This window comes from Ixodes scapularis, unplaced genomic scaffold (genome assembly GCF_016920785.2).
Source record: "Ixodes scapularis isolate PalLabHiFi unplaced genomic scaffold, ASM1692078v2 PGA_scaffold2__306_contigs__length_199485367, whole genome shotgun sequence".
NCBI classification, from domain to species: Eukaryota; Metazoa; Arthropoda; class Arachnida; order Ixodida; family Ixodidae; genus Ixodes; species Ixodes scapularis.
The window spans coordinates 192,931,106-192,949,905 of NW_024609857.1; the positions used below are offsets into that span (position 1 = coordinate 192,931,106).

Here is an 18,800-nt window from a genome sequence, read left to right on the forward strand (position 1 = left end):
AGGTCCCGGGTTCGATACCCGGACCAGGCGGATTTTTTCGGTCGCTCACCAGTCACCTAGCTGTGTTTGGAGATTTATGTTTGTCCTTTGTCCCTCTTGTTCCCCTTCTCCAGGGATTACTTTCGTCATTCTTGTCCAGCTCGCTTGCACCTTTGCATTTAATTGCATTATAATTATAACCTTAAATTGCAAGCTTCACCCTTGTTGGTGTTCGACTTGTGGCAGCTGATAAAACCCGTTTGCTCTACTGACGTCTAACCCCTGGTTAGCTCAGTTGGTAGAGCGCTCCACTTGTAATGGAGAGGTCCCGGGTTCGATACCCGGACCAGGCGGATTTTTTCGGTCGCTCACCAGTCACCTAGCTGTGTTTGGAGATTTATGTTTGTCCTTTGTCCCTCTTGTTCCCCTTCTCCAGGGATTACTTTCGTCATTCTTGTCCAGCTCGCTTGCACCTTTGCATTTAATTGCATTATAATTATAACCTTAAACTGCAAGCTTCACCCTTGTTGGTGTTCGACTGGTGGCAGCTGATAAAACCCGTTTGCTCTACTGACGTTTAACCCCTGGTTAGCTCAGTTGGTAGAGCGCTCCACTTGTAATGGAGAGGTCCCGGGTTCGATACCCAGACCAGGCGGATTTTTTCGGTCGCTCACCAGTCACCTAGCTGTGTGGAGATTTATGTTTGTCCTTTGTCCCTCTTGTTCCCCTTCTCCAGGGATTACTTTCGTCATTCTTGTCCAGCTCGCTTGCACCTTTGCATTTAATTGCATTATAATTATAACCTTAAATTGCAAGCTTCACTCTTGTTGGTGTTCGACTGGTGGCAGCTGATAAAACCCGTTTGCTCTACTGACGTCTAACCCCTGGTTAGCTCAGTTGGTAGAGCGCTCCACTTGTAATGGAGAGGTCCCGGGTTCGATACCCGGACCAGGCGGATTTTTTCGGTCGCTCACCAGTCACCTAGCTGTGTTTGGAGATTTATGTTTGTCCTTTGTCCCTCTTGTTCCCCTTCTCCAGGGATTACTTTCGTCATTCTTGTCCAGCTCGCTTGCACCTTTGCATTTAATTGCATTATAATTATAACCTTAAATTGCAAGCTTCACCCTTGGTGCTGTTCGATTGGTGGCAGCTGATAAAACCCGTTTGCTCTACTGACGTCTAACCCCTGGTTAGCTCAGTTGGTAGAGCGCTCCACTTGTAATGGAGAGGTCCCGGGTTCGATACCCGGACCAGGCGGATTTTTTTGGTCGCTCACCAGTCACCTAGCTGTGTTTGGAGATTCATGTTTGTCCTTTGTCCCTCTTGTTCTCCTTCTCCAGGGATTACTTTCGTTATTTTCCTCTTCCCTTGCTCATGGGGATGACCTTCCAAGTACCCATGTGGCTTGACCACATGCGACAAAATGTGAAAATTGATCGGATGCAGAGTTTTGTATTCCTGTTTGATAAGAGCCAAGGGCTATGTTGATGCAGCTTGACTTTTCATGAGGCAGTTACTTGCTGCAGGTGTGACGAAATAAAATGCAGGGTTGTTGCATGCAGATATGCTAAATCTTAATAACTCAACTCACATCTAACAATTAAAGATACTAAATCACCTTGTGTTGAATTGAAATACTCCTGCTGCAATAATTTCCATCTTATTCTTCGAACACTAGGTCTGGCACAGAGGAGCAATACTCTGAAAAGGAGCACCTGCTCCAGGAAATAAATGGCATGGCGAGGGAGTTCGGCCACCAAGTCAGGGTCCAGCCCAGGAAAGTGGGCATGACGCCGGGCAACGCCATAGGGCCAGGCACCAGGACCAACAAAGCTTCTGCCAGGGCAGAGCTGCACGCCGCCGATGCCATCAGGGGGACGGCTGTGACGGCAGTCAATGCAGCAGCCGCTGCTGCGAAGAACATAGCCAACGCAGAGGAGGTAGTGGACGAAGGTTTGGACAACATTATGGGCAAGTATAATCTTCATAGACCAGCGTCCGAACTCCTAGTCTCCAGTGATAAAAATGGGGAATATTAATCTCAATTTCAGGCTTTAGTGAAGAAAGGGGCTGTGCATAAAACAAGATTTTTGCTTTTCACAGCACTCTTGGCATCGGTGTCGTTCTTGGAGCTTCATCACTATGCATTTCCGACATTCTTGAACTACGGTATGCACAAAGGTTTCTAAAAAACGAAAAACACGAAGTCTTGCAAAAATCATAGCCCCCTACAGTGTTGTGGCATCAGCATATACAAACATTGCGGTGCCCATCGAACAGAGCAAACACTGGTCCACAGATATAGATGACAATTTGATTCTACTGGAATGTGTGATGACATACTTTGTTACAAAAACGAATGGTGTTAGTTTCATACATTTATAAGGCGATTCAGGTATCTTTATGGTTAAGCTTGAAGTTTCACAAGCCACAGAGAACTCGCGAGGCTGCCTGTAGTCTGGAAGGACCCTTAATGATAAGAAAATTCACCCAGAAACTTACGTTCTTTGAAACCATTATCTCTCCCCGAGCCAACCTTTTCAATTGCACGCCCCCTCCCTCTTCCAGCCTCTCCTACACTTCTCTGCTTCGTTTGTAGATGCTGTAGAAGAGAACCTCAGCCTGTGTAGTGTGCCACATACTTACATATGCTTCTAGCATTCGTTACAATGCCTTTGCACGATTCACAATAGGTTAACGCTGTGCTTGAGGCTGAGCGTTGCCAAAACTGTGATTTCACTCAATTTCTTTCACACGTTATGTGCAGGTGAGGAGTCTCCAGCGTCTCTTCTACTCATGCAGATGAGTGAGAATGGCGCCATAAGCACGCCTACAGTTGCCACGCCTGCCACCGGAGGTCCTTCGCAATCGACGTGCACCGATGGGGCTAATGGGTACGATCGCACGAGGTCACCACCACCACCTAGGGCAAGAACTGCGGCACTGCGAGGTATGAATATCAATATTCACTAAGCATTTTATGATTATCTTTTGTGGAGTGTTTCCAGGACCACTTGCATCTTACTTGAGTAATTTCTACTCTAGGCAAGTCTTGTACTAGATATCAAGACTCCCAATCAATTGGAAGGAAGCATGCTGAATTGAGCGGTGTCAAACACTTTTGCCCTCCCAAGCACGAAGAACCTCAAATTGCATGTTTCATTAATTGCGTTGTTCAGCAAGTAGTCTAAACTAAGCTCTTTCTGCTGGAAATCGTTCGATTTTCATGGGTGCAGCTTGTCGGAATTTAATTTTTTCAAGAACAATTCGAAGTAAGTAGCACAGGGCTGAAAAGAGCTTCAGGAGTGGGTGCTTATGTAGCTACCTACATGCCACAAGCTAAATTAAGCACCTGTGTTGAGCACCTGATTGTTTTGAGTGTGTGAGCCATCAACACAAAGTGCCCAAACTTCATATAAGAGCTCTCCAAACGGCATGTTTTCTGCCGTTCGTGGCATTTGCTGTACCAGCAGTGGAGGTTTCCTACGCTTCCCATCTGCTCTTATACATTCTTTTTGTCAGGAGAAAAGCTTCCCTGTGGTAGCCTGCTTCCCCCGCAGCAAAAAGAATGTACCGTAGAATACCGCGCATCCGCCCATTCCACATTAAGCACCCATATCCAAATTTTTAAGATATGAAAAAATATGCACAGTACATTTTTATGTAAAATTATTGACCGGACAAGTGCCAATCCCCCATTTTTTCGTGATTATCTCTAAATTTTGAGTGGGCGCTTGTCCGGCATTTTACACTATGAAGGGGGATATAGAGTGTAAAAAAGCCTTCACTTCCGTCACGGCAAATGTCGCAAATGGCCGGAAATGAATCCTATTTTGACAACCCTTTACGTTGCTTTGGATAAAGTGCGGCAGCAGTGTTGAGGCAGGACTAACAAAAAAGGCAGGTTGAGCAGCAGGCAGTACCACATTAGTGAGGCTTCACTATTTTGATTGGCACTGTACCTACATGTGTGCTGAAGCCTAGGTTCTTCGGTCCGGCATTAGGTATGCCATGTGCAACGGCTGCAATTACTTTTAATTTACATTCAAAGCATAGTGAATGAAATATGATTTTGCCTGGGGACTCCATTAGCTGCCAGTGATTTTGTTAAATATGTTCACTGCAGCTGTTGACGATGCCCACCCGAGTGAGTTAATTCTTTTTGAGGTGCTTGGTTTGCAAATAATCAGTTTCATCTTAATATGGTGGTTCAACAAGAGCTACAAATGTGGGCTCAAATGTCTGGAAGGCACTTTTAAAGCAGGGGTTGCACCTCGTATCAGAAAGGACAGAACGAGCCGGTTGGTAAGGATAATTAAACTTGAAGAAAACAAGAAGGACGGACGACCACAAACTTCCATTGGAAGTTTGTGGTCGTCCGTCCTTCTTGTTTTCTTCCTCAAGTTTGATTCTAATGAGAGCATATCAGAACATTAGAAACAACCAGTTGCTTATCGTTGTACGGGTGAACCATATCAGAACTGTTTTCACTCTGCTGTCATTTTTCCTTTTTACACATGACTTTCTGCAGGAAAGAAGAAAACTCGCGATGGGGACGTGGCCGCCTTCTTGCAGCAGCGCAGTCATCAGGAGCGAGCCATTCGAGAGAGGTAGCTCGATGTAGAAGAGCGGAGACTCGCTCTAGATGAAAAACGGCTGGAGTTCGAGCGTGAGCGATTTGCCGAGGAAGCCCAGGCGAGAGCCGAGGAAAGGCGCGAGCTCTCCGAACAGCGACAGATCATGTTCGAGTTCCTGCTCGCTCAGGCCAAAAGGAGTTGAAGATTTGTGGCTCTACTTCCAATAAATGGAGATTACACATTTTATTGAATATGATCTGCAAAACATTCCAGTAATAAAGGACACCATTTGCAGTGGCAAATCTTGTTTTAACCATGAACACATCGGAAGAAGAAAAAAAGTAGATTGATATAGTCTGGAAGTTTTTGATTTTGCTGAAAATATAAATATGTACAATGCTTGAGGGCAGGTAGACACACTGTACAATATAAACATGTTGGATGGCACAGTCTGACGAGGTGAAAGCAGATTTAAAAGAAAACCAGCTGCTACTTGGAAAGCTTGGCAACGAGACACCTATTTCTGTCATCTATTTTGCTACTGTAAAAATGGCACGCACTATCCCACTTACATCATAGTTCATTGAAATTGCCTTGTGCTTAATCCATACTCTGTTTACCGTTAAGCTGAGACTGCAGCTAATGCCACAAACACGAGAGCTCGGGGTAGCTGCTTTGAAGTGTTCTTAAAGCAGAAAATGCACTCATGCTAGAAATGCATCTCTCGAAGCTAGGAGCGCGGCCTAGCTCTCACTTGCACTTTGGCTGCAGTTTGAGCTGAAGGGTGAACAAAGTATAGTTGGGTGTTGTCACATGCACGATTTAAAGTGACTGCTAGTACTAAAACAAAAGTTTGTAAAGTTTGTAATTTACTCAATAGTTATGACAATGGAGCACAACACAGCATCATATCATGCACTTCAGATTTTGCCAATTTACTGCAGTGCAACCAAAAATTCTATTGTAAACTTGAATGACTAGCAAGATTCTATTGGTACTTCCAGCCAAATTGAAGTGGAATAAACTATGTTAAGTGTCGAAAATTATAAAGGGCTACATGCTTGTTCACTGACAGTTAATAAGACTACCACAAGATGCACATACAATAAATTTCTTGCTGCCGGCTCCTTACATTGTTCGCAGTTACTGGCGCCACCAGACGCTGCAGGCTCTGCTCCATAGGACAGTTAGTGCTTTCGCATTAAAAACAGACAACAAATTTTGGACAGTAATCTAGTGCTCCTGAATCTCGACGGGTGATTTAAAGTGCCATAGGAGCTTTCAGCCTGCAAATCTGGTACATCACACCTGAGTATTTCGTGGTATACAGAAGCTGTTTGCTATGTTTTAGAAGCTTTTTTTTTATAGCATTCTAACGAATCACTGAATCACTTGGAGAACTTTGCATGCAGGTAAAAGTAGGTTGACGGTAGATAACTACATTCTCACTGAAAAGGATGGCGCAACAGGGTAGCTTCTTTATTCGCGCCGCATCCAATTAAGGTTCACCATATTTGACAGTACTTATGGGCTATTCACGGCAGTGCACTTGCAAGCAAAAAGCAAATTGTTGTGTGTATGTTTATACAGCCGGAATTTAGTCTGCGTCAGTGGTCGTCTAGTGTCTCAGCTGTAGATGAGCAATTTAGCCAGTGCGGTACAACCGCTAACGTGGGGTCTTTGACGTGCACCACGCAGTAGTGATACGCGACCGCACGCCCGTACGATGCTCATCCAGATCGAAACGAGCAGGGGCGGGGATTGATCCCAGGATCCCTGGGTTCTGCACTTGTAAGAGATGTGAGGCTTTTTTAAGAGGCACTCTGTCATTTTTAAGTATCGGCAATTTCCAGCCTTTCATGCCACATAAAATCAAACAAAGAAAACTACTACCTATACTTCGTTTCAGCTTCGGTCCGAGCGCGGCCGATGTTATGAGCCGAAGGGCCAATCAAACAGCGGAAGGGGCACGACGTCATGGCGTGCTCTCTGCAGTTGATAGGACTAGCCGGCGGAGGAGCGCGCACAGAGAAACGGCGAATACTGGCTGGTCCTATCAACTGCAGAGAGCACGCCATGACGTCGTGCCTCTTCCGCTGTTTGATTGGCCCTTCGGCTCAAACATCGGCCGCGCTCGGACTGAAGCTGAAACGAAGTATAGACATAGGCTGGAGATATTCCATCAGTGTCGGAGGTTCCAGATCAAAAAAGCTAGTGATTTGGCTTCCGTAGATACAGGTGTGGCAGTTTGACAGAAGGACAGCCGGTATTCGCCATGAGAGCCACTTTTTCCTTGCGGATATTTTTATTCTTTTTGAAATCGACAAAGGCAAATTCAGCTACAACCTTGCCGAACCCCCATTCAACGGCTTGCCTTACGGTACTCATTGCTTTGTTGAATTCCACCTGTGTTGGGGTCGCCTTTGAGCCATAAGGCTTGAGCAGAAGTGGCCTCAAGGGATAGGCCGGGTCACCATACAGCACATATGAGTGGCCATCCACCAACTGCAACAATTTGTCGTTGAGCCGGCTCTCTCGCAGCATACCTGCAGGGGAATGAATTGATGCAGGAGATTAAGTGTGAATCATCTGCAATTAATTTACATTCAGTTTTAGCACAAATAAGTGGAGCATTTCTGCAGGCAATACAAATAATTAACAAAGTTACCTGGAGTAAAAAATAAAGTATAGACATACCATGAGGTTCCTGTAAGGTAAGTCAACATCACTTTGAATAAATTCTATCCCATCGCCATACAGCGAATTGTGCTCATAATGCTGAGGGCTCCACAGATAAAAACAGGTTTTAAAACTCCTCCTCCAAGCCATCAATCATGACCCAGCCACATATGGATTATGGGCACTGCTGATTAAGTCATAATGCCCTCGCTAATCAACTGCTTTTGCCAAATTACCCAAGCACCAAGGAGCACTCTGGGGATGTATATGAACTGCATACGCTCACCTTAGCAATCTAAGAAAGTTTAACTAAATACCCAAAATGAAGCATTGACAAACAGACATGCAAAGTACCATTTGTTTTATAGACGCGGCCCTGACGTCATGCAGCTGCGGTGGCGCTGTCGGCGGCACAGCGCCATGCGCGGACGCTTCACTCCTCCCAAATTCGGTTTCTGCGCACGCGCAGTGCCCACACCTGGTGTGGGCAAAGGCGGGCTTGTTTGGAAACAGCGTGTCGGTCTATATTCTCCGCTTTAAAAGTTACTGCTGCAGACATCATGTGTAGCACTTGTAACTAAACTCTCAGCATGCTCCTTGGTGCTCGGGTAATTTAACGAAGGGACTATTTTTTTTGGAACTTCACCAGTTCTTCAAAAGTGCAGTTGGGAGACGTTAACGGCATTTTCTTTGTGTTGTAGATCCTGTTGTTGTATGCCCCCTCGAGTCTCCTTCTTTACAGCTGCCCACTGCAGAGAAGTGCACACATGCAATGCAGGGAAGCTACTACATTTGCATGTCTTTCTTTTCCTCCCTTTTTCATTTGTTTCCCAATTCACCAGGAGGTGCTAAGAGACTAAGCCATAGTGCGTAATGAGGACTCTGCCGCCTTTTACAGTTCTAGCAAGAGGCAGTTTACGTTGTGTGTAGCAAAAGGCAAAAACTTGCACGAGGAAAACCTCATGTTCTACAACAACAACAAAAACAAAAGAAACAGCTGTAGAACAGGTACTGATAGAGTAAAAGAATTTGAAAACATAAGTCTAGCAAAGGGTATAAAGTGCCGAAAAAGTATGCACTATTATTCCCAACGGGGACGTACAGTCATCAATCAACCCCTGCCCAGCTCACGTTTTAAATACTCGTACTCATCCGTACCTAGGGCAAAGACGTTTCGCTGGCGCACTTGTTTCCCCTAGTCCTAATCTCAAAAGCCTTATGTAGTTCGCATGACACCTTGTATTTTGCCAAAATTTCTGTGCTGTTGAATGACGGGGTGCAAGAGCATCTGCTGCAATGAACGTCTAGATGCCCTGACGGTGTCGTCTTAGTGGATGCAGCGTGTTCACTGGCCCAATCATTCACACCTCTGCAATGTACCAACTGGTCCATCTAAGCCCATTAATAAGTCTACCACACAGAAACATAAATATGAAGCATAAACATAACTCATGAAAAATATGATCAGAAAGCTACAGATACATATATGTCAGTGCCCATCAAAAGCACCCTCAATTTCTTTTATTGATTTGAAGGGGTATTGAAGCACATCAGACCTTCAATATTACTAAGGATTTTTGGCTATTGTGAAGTCTTCTGTTGACTTTATAAAATTTCTGCCTAATTGGGAAGTTTTTTGAATGTGCGTCTATAAATGCTGTCATCTAGCAAACTTTGTGCATTATTTGCAATAACCTAAAACAATAAATTCGGCTAACCTCTAGTTGGCCATGTTGCTGGAAGGTGGGTCTATTGAGAGGTCTTGAGGCCTGCCCTTATAGTTCTCAAATATCCATTGTATTTGTTTTTGTGAAATGAGCAGCTTATTTCAATTTGTTGATATCATGCTATTGTAATGCCCATTCTCATGTAATACGCCCTGCAAGCCGTAGGATCATGGCTGACGCCGCCTCATTGATTCACAGGAATTGTCTCTCAGCCCTTCTTTATTTCTGCAACCACTTTTCAGGCGGTTTCTAGCAATTCCTGGCGATTGTTTCATTGGTGTGCCCCATAACCGGGAGCTGAAGGAATAGAAAGCAGGAGCGTTAGTGAAACCTCAACAAAGCGAACACCCAAGATACAGCCCCGGAATGTCGATTTTGCAGGACACATCTCGTAACTGCCAGGTAACTCCACTTTCATAACGCGTTTATGGTTCTGCATGCTTTTGCAATGGTTTTACTCGCTCGTGATGTCGATGCCCTTTGCCTTTTGTTTCTGCTGTAAATAAAAAACGCTGCAACCACCAGTGAACACTACACAATGAGCCTTGTGTTGTTTTTAAACACTTCGCAAAATCGGAATTTACAATGTGGTTATGGTGTTGATGACAACAACCTCACCGCTTGGGCGAACTTTCTATTGTGGCGCCCTAAACGTAAAAGAAATGTGGAGTTTTAGTGAATTTTTGAACCGCAGAATTAAGCTTGTGTTGCATTAGAATCGTCCACCTAAAAATATACACTTGCATCGGCGGATCTTTGCCGCTGCATATTGACACTTTCTGCCCCTTCTTGGAAAGCCCAGTAGCTGGCGCGGCCTTTTGGAATGTGCACTGGGAGCTTGATGCAAACTTTCTCTCCTGGCTTGAACTGGCTGACCTTGGCTCCCGGGCGGGTCCGTGTATGCTTTTGACTTCCATTGGTACTGGGCCATATGCTCTCGTAGGCTTGCAAGACGTCTTGCCGGGTTCCTCAAGAAGTCTCTGGATGGTCCCCCGACAATGGCCAGTTTCGTCTTGGGGCGGCGTCCGTGCAGCAGGAAAGCTGGCTTCTCACCATTGGCTGTGTGAGGAGTGCATCGATAGACACCCAGGTACTCTACCACAGCTTCCTTCAGGGGCCGTTGCTCCTGGGCACTGAGTTCTACAAAGTCCTTGAATACACGTTTAAAATGGTCGATTTGGCCGTTGCTTTGAGAATAACACAGAGGCAAAGGTATTTTTCACTCCCCGATCTTTAAAGAATACTTCAAACTCGGCAGACATGAACTGACGATTGTGATCGCTGACAATTGTTCGGTTGGGTAGCCCTCATGAATAAACACCGGCCATAAAAAAGAAACAATACTTCTCTACATCACTCTTCATCAGGCACACCTCCGGACACTTGCTGAATTCGTCAATTAACATAATGGCACACCGATGATCAATTGGCGCACACGACAAAGGTCCCACAATCTTGATTCCAAGTTTCTCCCATGGAGCAGCAGCACACACGTAGTGTTGAAACACTTCAATGCCTGACCATTGATTTTGAGGGGCGAACAAGCGATGGCCTCGATTCCAAGTATGTTTGTGCCTTTTGATAGGACGTAGGAATGCACGTCAGCGTTTCACTCCTTGTAACCAACCACGGCAACAAAACAACCTGTCACTGCAATATTTCGCTGCGTAAAATCAAACAAATTAACAGCCAATTCCTGTAGCCGAAGCGAAGAATCAGAATTCTTCTGATATGTATCTTCAGAGATTATCGAAACTACTGACCCGGTGTAAACCAAGATATATAACACCGTTTCCTCGACATGAAGAGAAATGGAGATACTGCTTTTCGTGTACCTGTGGAATACTGAGGACGGCATCCTCGCAGCTATCCAAGCAGCCAACTTCTCTCATGGCGCGGACTTCATTAATGTGGACGGCGGTACTCATGCAGACAGCATGAAAATGCCAGAATTTTCCAAATGCAGTGCACGTTTTCCTTCTTGTCTTGCATGTACCGAAATTCGCAAGATGTCCCGACAACCCAGAACCAGGGATGGGCAAAATATATGCAATTATGTATCGAAATACAAATACAAAATACTTCGTCAAAAAAGTATTTAATTACAAATCTAATTACATTTCCAAAAAAGCATTTAAATACAAGATACAAATACAACCAAATGTATTTGGTCTCCTCCAAATAATTTTTCAAATACATTCCTCTAAATTTGCGTCAGCGACTTCAGGGCACCTGCAACGGGTTTCCGGATATCGCATTTTACTTTTGCATCGCACACTCAGGAGTTAGTGTGTGAGGCTCTAGTAACGTAATAAAAATATTATCACAAAAACATGTAATCAGCTCGGATGTAATGGGCGAAAAAAGTACAAAGCTTCAAGCAGCTTTTTTTGTCGATTACATTTTTGTATAGACCAACAAAGAACCGAGACGACCAAGACGCGCAGCTCTAGCTAGAGAATTTGTTATTGTTGCAACTCGCACCAGTTACGACAATCTGGACGACCCGCGCACTTAGAATGTTCCAGGCAAAAATATGGATGAAAATCAGGCTGGAAAGCATCACAAGTTGCCAAAGGCGCTTATTTAGCCAGTCTGCCTGTGAACGTCGATTTCGTCACTATGCTTGCCCTGAACTAGCACCGTAATCACAAAGTCACTAATTGATTGTGCTTGATTGAGAGACACTGCATTTGGTGCAGAACGTAGTTTTCTTCCTGCTCTGGACAGTGACAGTAAATTTGAGAATGTATTTTCGCCCACAAAATTGTATTTAATTACAATTGTATTTGAAATACCCACGTTTTAGTATTAAATACACACGTCAAATACGCTACCCAATTTGTAATTAAATACAAAAGCAAAACACGCAAAGTATTTGAAATACTGCGCATCCCTGCCCAGAACGGTAGAACTTCTTTCCAGGGGGGGCGGAGGCTCACCTTCCCATGGTTGATCGGCGCTCCGCATAGGCTTAGCGTCTACCTTCTGCATTGCTGAAGCTTATACAAGTTCCTTGGAGTAGCGTATTGTTTCTTCGACCAAACAACCGATGACCAATGCAAGGTCCGGGGTGAGACAAGTACCCTCCAGGAGCGGCCGCTCTCGTAGCTGGTGGATCGACGTCTTTGCAACTAGCTGGTCTTGGATGAGGTCGTCCACCATGGCTACAAACTCGCAGTCCACGACAGGTCTCGTAGTTCAGCAAAAAATGTGTCAATGGATTCCCCAGGTAGCTGCACTCGCTGCCCGAAGCAATGTCGTGCGTCGGACACGTTTCAAGTAGCCGCAAAGTAGCTCCCCAGGGCTGCCAGAGCGATATCGTACTTGTCCAGTGCAGTGGGCGTCTTTTGGACTTCAGGGCCCGTTTGCTCGAAGCGCTAACCGCGGTTAAAGTTAGCCGCAGTACCTAGGAGAGGGCTTTTAAAATCACGTCACTGGCTCGGAAGGGATGCGGGGAATCATGGCGATGCCCTGGTGAGTGAGCGCCCCTCGCTTTGCAACTAATATGTCGTTGTAGCTGCAATATCGGGCGCGTAAGTCAGCAACGAATGGCGAAGGAGGCTTTCACTTTGCGTTACTTACTTAAATCTCAAAGCATGAACAATGACCTGGCCGCATTTTTTAGATAGTCTCTCGATTCTGGCCATTCCTAAGCCTAAATGAACGCGATAATTGTCGGCATAGCAACGTCCCTCTCCTAGGTACTGCGGCCGACTTTAGCCGCGGTTAGCGCTTCGAGCAAAGAGGCCCAGGTGGTTCACGCAGTCCCAGTATCGGAGGGCGCGTCTCCGAAAGAGTGAAGAAGATCCGTTGGCCCTTAACCCAGAGGCAGTGCAGCAGTAGGGCCTTCTGCCGAGCATGTTCGTGGGCGTCGCCTGCCATAGCAAGCAAGTAGTTGTTAAACACACGTTGCCACTGTTTCCACAGAATAGCAGGTTTTCCGGGAGCAGGCAGAAATGAGGGAAACACCATGAGGCTCATGATATAGCCTTCTTGTCGCCACTGTTGCCACAGCAGAGGCAGCCAAAGTGACACTGCTCCTTCAGTGCCAATGAGGAACCCTTATCTTTATTATCTCTTCTCTTTTATAGCCATGCAAAGTGCTAGTGGCGCCACCATACGATAGTGGCACCGAAACGACAATCAGGATTACAAATAAGCATACAGCTCAGAATTTTCTACATATGTTTCACAATCCCTTCAAGAAATTATTTCTGACCCAAATTTCCCATCCGAGACACCGATATGCTCTGTACCCTCTTTTTATCGCTGGTCTCAGGCAACAACACTTACCAGAGTCATGTCGACGTCCCTTGTATGGTCCGTCAAGCTCGCAAATGATTCCGTTTGCACACATAACTGATTGGTATTTTACCACATGGTGGCGCTTGTGCCCGGAGAAATACTCCTCCTGGGACTCTGAGGGGCGCCAGATGGCGCGTGCCGTGCCATCAATGAATCACCAACAGTTCATCAGGGGCGTTCCTTTTGCATGGACCGCCTGGTAGAAAGCAGAATGAAGTTTCAGACGAGCCGGGGCATACCCAGAAAATTTTTTCAGTGGGCGTTTTTCTTTGCTCAAACTGATCAAAATGAAAAAAAAGAAAACAAGAGAGGAAAATAAATTGCACAAACACAATCTTAGTTACTATTTTTCAGTTTCTTAGAACACAGAAATTCAACCTTTTTTGCCACATCTCATTCGTTGAATCTTTAAAGAGGGAAACTTTAATGGTGAACAACGAAGACACACAATCATAAAATATAATAATGGGCTGTGAACAAAAAAAGTCCAGACAGGCCCAGAAAATATTCCGGTGCATACACTTAATAGGGATGGCGATGTGGGTTAGTTAGTTGATACTGATCAGCGCTTGTCCTGTTTGCACTTCCCTTTTCTTTAGTCCTCGTTTACTGTGCGCTGTTTGCCTTTGTGTCTGCATACACTTCTCTGCGGAACACTCAGGTATCCAATGACTAAAAATTACAAAAGCGTGCCAGAGAATAGTGAAGTTTAAAATATGATTAAACATAAAAACTGCAATGTGCATTGGGGCAATGAGCAGGTGAAACATCATGCTCATTGTTCCTGTGTGCAGGCACGCAGAGCCGTATATGTAGAAAGTTTGGCCATTCGTTGGGAAGTGAGACAAATGAGGAGGCGCCATCGGCCGAAAGCGGGCTGGGAGTGTTCCAGGGCGTCTTGAGAAATTTTAATATGACCAACCAGAAGCCGGAAATAATACCCTGGCGGTGGTCGCGAGAAACAAACCTGATAACTGCATTGGAGTAACTCTCGGTGGCTGAAAATGTGGTACACGTGATGTTTCAATCACGTTCATCCAAAATGATGGTGGAAGAGTGCGACTAGCCTAACGATCTACATAATCCGTACGCCAAGCGCCGAGGGCCGGGAATCTGCCGTCCGAGCGGTCACACTCTGTCCGCGCAAAACAGAGTTGCGCGGCGCATTCGTTTCTTACACCTCTCTGCATGACTATGATCAAAACAACACGTGAACCCCATTTTCAACCACGAGGAGTTACTACACTTCACTCTTACGCGCTTATTAAAACCTTTTACGAACACATACCTTTGATCAGAACTGTTTCTCGCTACCACCGCTAGGGGATTCTTTTCGGCTTCTGGTTGGTCAAGAGAGCATGCCAAGCCCTCTTTCGGAGTCTGCTGCACGCCCTGGCTCTGCCCGCACCGCCCATTGACCAAACTCTCTACATATACGGCTCTGCAGGCACGTAGCCAGAGGGGACCCATGCGCCCCCCCCCCCTCCCCCCCCCCTCCCCCCCCCCCTCCCCCCCTCCCCACGAACTCTTCCATTTACCTGGGTCTTCCTCTCCCGCTCAAGCAGCATTTTGTCATGGGCGCCCCCCCCCCCCCCCCCCCCCACGAAACAAAATCCTGCTTACGTGCCTGCATGCGTAGATCACATTTTTCAGAAATGGTCGTGCTATGGTCATGCTTTGGGTTCTTTACATTCTTTGATGCCATTTTACGAGAAAGGAGCAGAAAAAAGTGCCAGTTCCAATCATTTTGTGGGGTCTAAAGATTTAGTGGGAGCCGCCATCGGTCGATAGACTTGGCGGGAGGACACTTTCGGGGCTGACTTAGATGTTCCGGTGCATGTTCAGAAGCGTAACCCCTAGCAAGCGCTATTGGGACAATGAAGCTCTTAACTATGAATCGAGTCTTTGAAGTCTCGAGAAGGAACGTTCCGTTTCAGCAGTGCTAACAGGCGCGGTGCCTAGGATTCGCAGCAGGCGGTTTACATTAGGATACAAGGCCTCCGGGCGAAAGCAAGTTGCCTGTACCGCTGAGACGTGCTGAGTGGTGCGGTCCTTCAACGTCTGTTGTCCAAACCAGAACTTCCCCAGACAGTTTATTTAACGTTGGCCACAACATCGTCCTCACTTAGGGAGGACGATGCCGCCAGACGTAAATCTGCCGACTATGTTGGAGACCCTGAGGACACGCTTGAAGTTGTAGGTCAATAATCATTCTTGACAAAGCGTCAAGTGACGGCTTGGCAATTGAACTCATTACTTTTACGACTTGCGTGCTGAACATTAGTAAACATTACCCACACAAACTGTGTGCGGGTAATGTTTGTAAACGTTACCTACACAAACTGACAGCGGACAAACACACACACACACACAAATTGAGAGGGGGAAAAGGGAAAGGGGTAAAGAGGAACGTTGAAATTTCGGGGGGTGTTTTGACCCTTGAACACTTCCCTTGGCTACGCCACTGTACGAGTACTCTTTTGCCAGGTGCGGAGATCCTTACCCGAGACCTCTGCTCCAACTTTGCCACGTCGAGCCAGCTGTGGATGTTTAGATCGTCCAGCAGGTGCCCGAAGGTGTTGTTGATGTGAAGCATGACCTTCGAGGCGAGGCTTGAGAGCACGCTCGAATGACGGCCGAAGACCCCTTCAAGGTCGACCCACCGGTTTGGTTAAGCCAAACGGCGTAGTGTCACGTAGAAGGCTTCCTCTCTGTCCATTTGGACACCTTGCGCCGACGTGATCGTCTCCGGCATCAAAAGAGCACGCTGAAGCTCTCCGATGTGCTCCTTCCTGAACCTGAACATACTTCTAAACATTTCATCGTCTAGACGGTCTACGTTCAACAAACCGCGCTCGGACTTGAAACGGCGGTTCGGAGGTACTTCTAGTAATAAATGGGCGTCTTCAATCTCGCGCCAGCTAAGAGCGGAGAGAACTAGCGGGTCGGAGAAGATGCCGCGGCGATTCATAGCAAGAGGCACGATGGCACGATCACGAGTCACGACAAGGCGGCAGCGTCCGAGGGATGGCCGGATGGCTGGAATGGCTTCCTTACGCTTGACTGGCTTGACATAGGTTGGATCGCATTGGCCAGCGTGACTATCAGTTGTGCTCATTTATAAAATATGCAGATATGAGCACTTTAATCAACTTAAAAAGAAATATAAAATATAAATAGTGAGGCTAGTAAGCGATTACTAAAAATTACACTAAAATAAATTATTTTACGTAAACTTTAGCGTCTGAAAGAGTCGCTTGTGGCGTTGCGTTTGCTCTCGCAACGCTATAATCCGGTAGCGAATTGCGAAGGTTGCGAACGCGCCACTAAAACATGAAAGCGTGGGTTCGCTACGGTACATATTGCGGGGGTCCTAGCGGACTGCGGATACCGTAGCGGGAAAGCCAAAACGATATACTAAAACTCTCTATTGTCTCTCGGAGTTTCGTCCACACTACGGACACCACGTGCGCGCACACTTAAGCCGCAGTTGTGCAGACGTCGTCGAATGCCGTAGACACCAAAACGTGGCGAAAAGTGCGGTGCAGACGACACTCGTGCCTGCCACACGCCCGCCCCCATTCCGCCCGTCGTTGGGCCGAGGATCACGTGACATCTCGTACCACGTGATGGCCACGTACTTGGCGACCCGAGGCCGATGTTGCCCGGCGGAGCCGAAATTTCGGTTTCGATTTCCGCTCGTGTTTAAAATCAGATTTAAAAATATATATCCCATTTTTCGCGAAGCGAACGACGTAGTCTGTTTTACTAGGGCTTTTTTATTCGAAATCAATTATTATCCCGAAATCTTCGGGATTGAGCGGAGTTGCCCTTTAAAGGCCGGCCCGCAAGCAGACAGAAAAAACCCGACCCTCACTTTCCTTCTCGCCACTGGGAAAGGAGGAAATCGCCTTTTGTTTCCTCTTCACCATTTTCCGATTTTTTTTTTGTTTTTTTTTTGCCGGCTGCCTGTTTTTTTTTTTTGTTTTTTTTTCTTGAAAAGTTTGGGGTGGAGTAAATGAAAGCTTCAAGGATTTGAAAAGATTATCCAGAAGCCAGCCGGCACACCTGCGACAAGGAGCTGAACCTAGGGATCCTTCATGTGTGCGAAGCGCACATGAAGACACCTAGCTGAACCAACCGAGTAGCTTTTGAGCGAGCTTAGCACTTGCTCTCCCCAACGAGTTGCATTGGTTCTTTTTCAGCATTGGTTTGGATAACGATTCTTGCTGGTTGTGAGAGCACAAATACCTTGTTGTGCTCAAAGTAGTCATTGAAGTATCAATTTTAATATAAATATCTGAATTGGCATCTTTCGTTGTTTGGGCGGATTCATGGTGACAACGGGAAGTACGAGCGGCGTTTTCTGTATATCAGGGATGACGCTCCATAGACCAGTGGTTCTGAATTATTATGGTTCGTAAACCGGCAGAGGTGACGGAGGATCCCATTCGTAGTGGGTCTAGCACTTTTCGGTGTACAGCGTTTTGCTCAGGCTGTAGGGCATTTCGGTGCGGACTTTTTGGTGCACAGACATTTCAGTGTACGGACTTTTTGCTGCAAAGACTTTTTGGTGGGGGACTTTTCGGTGTGCGGATATTTTGGTGCTCGGACATTTTGATGCATGGACATTCGATGCTATGCTTTGCTCGCCGGTATCTCTTTTCCAACGTACGCAGACACGCTTCACATCGTGTTGGCGCGTTGAGTTGATAGAGATAGTCTCCTCTATAAGGTTTTGGCTTTATTATTGATCCTGCGTGTAGGAAAGGACCCAAACAGCAAGACGTTTGAAGTTGTTTGTGTATTCAGAACAATTTTGAATAACTTCAAATGCGCCTCCTCCCCGTAATCGCATAGCTCCGATTGTTAATAATAAATTGTGATGACGTTGCACGACAAAAAAAACAAAAAAAAACAATGTAATTATCACTTGTCACTCATTAGGGAATAAAGTAGGCGTGTGCGGGTACAAAATAAGTGTAATCAAATCAAATACCGATTTGAATCAAGTAAACCAGCCGAATTCGGTGAATGCTAAATCTATTTTATTTGGTATCAAATGTTTGCTCATTCTCGTACGAAAAAAAAAACAAAAAAAACAAGGGTGATTACAGATTATACGCAGCGTATGATCTGTGGTCAACGTCTCCTTCCATGCCGTAATGATGTCGCCGGGCATAAAGAGCTGCCTTTCAATCGTACTTATACAGGGCGATCTTTTTAACGACGACATTTTTCTAAAAAAGACGTCAGATTTACGCAATTGCGGTTTGTGCCTTATCTGTAGTCATCAAAAACACCAAATCATTCATTTTAAGGAGTTGTAGTGCACGTGAAGTGGTTCAGGAGTCCTAAAAAGCCTAATTTGGACGCGAATCGTGTTACCGCAATCTTTTCGGCCGCCCCACTCCTCGCCCCTTCTACAGTGGCGTTGTCACAGCGATGCGCATGATTTGTCGCTTTGGCTTCATGCGGAGATGGAGCCCACATAAAATCAGAACTATATTTTCGCGCCCAAATTAGGAGG

The 18,800-nt window shown here is 46.0% G+C and overlaps 1 pseudogene; it reads right to left on the reverse strand.

The window, feature by feature from the left end:
* Positions 1-6,767: 6,767 nt before the first annotated feature.
* Positions 6,768-12,946, reverse strand: LOC115323195 (annotated as a pseudogene).
* Between the last annotated feature and the right edge of the window lie 5,854 nt (positions 12,947-18,800).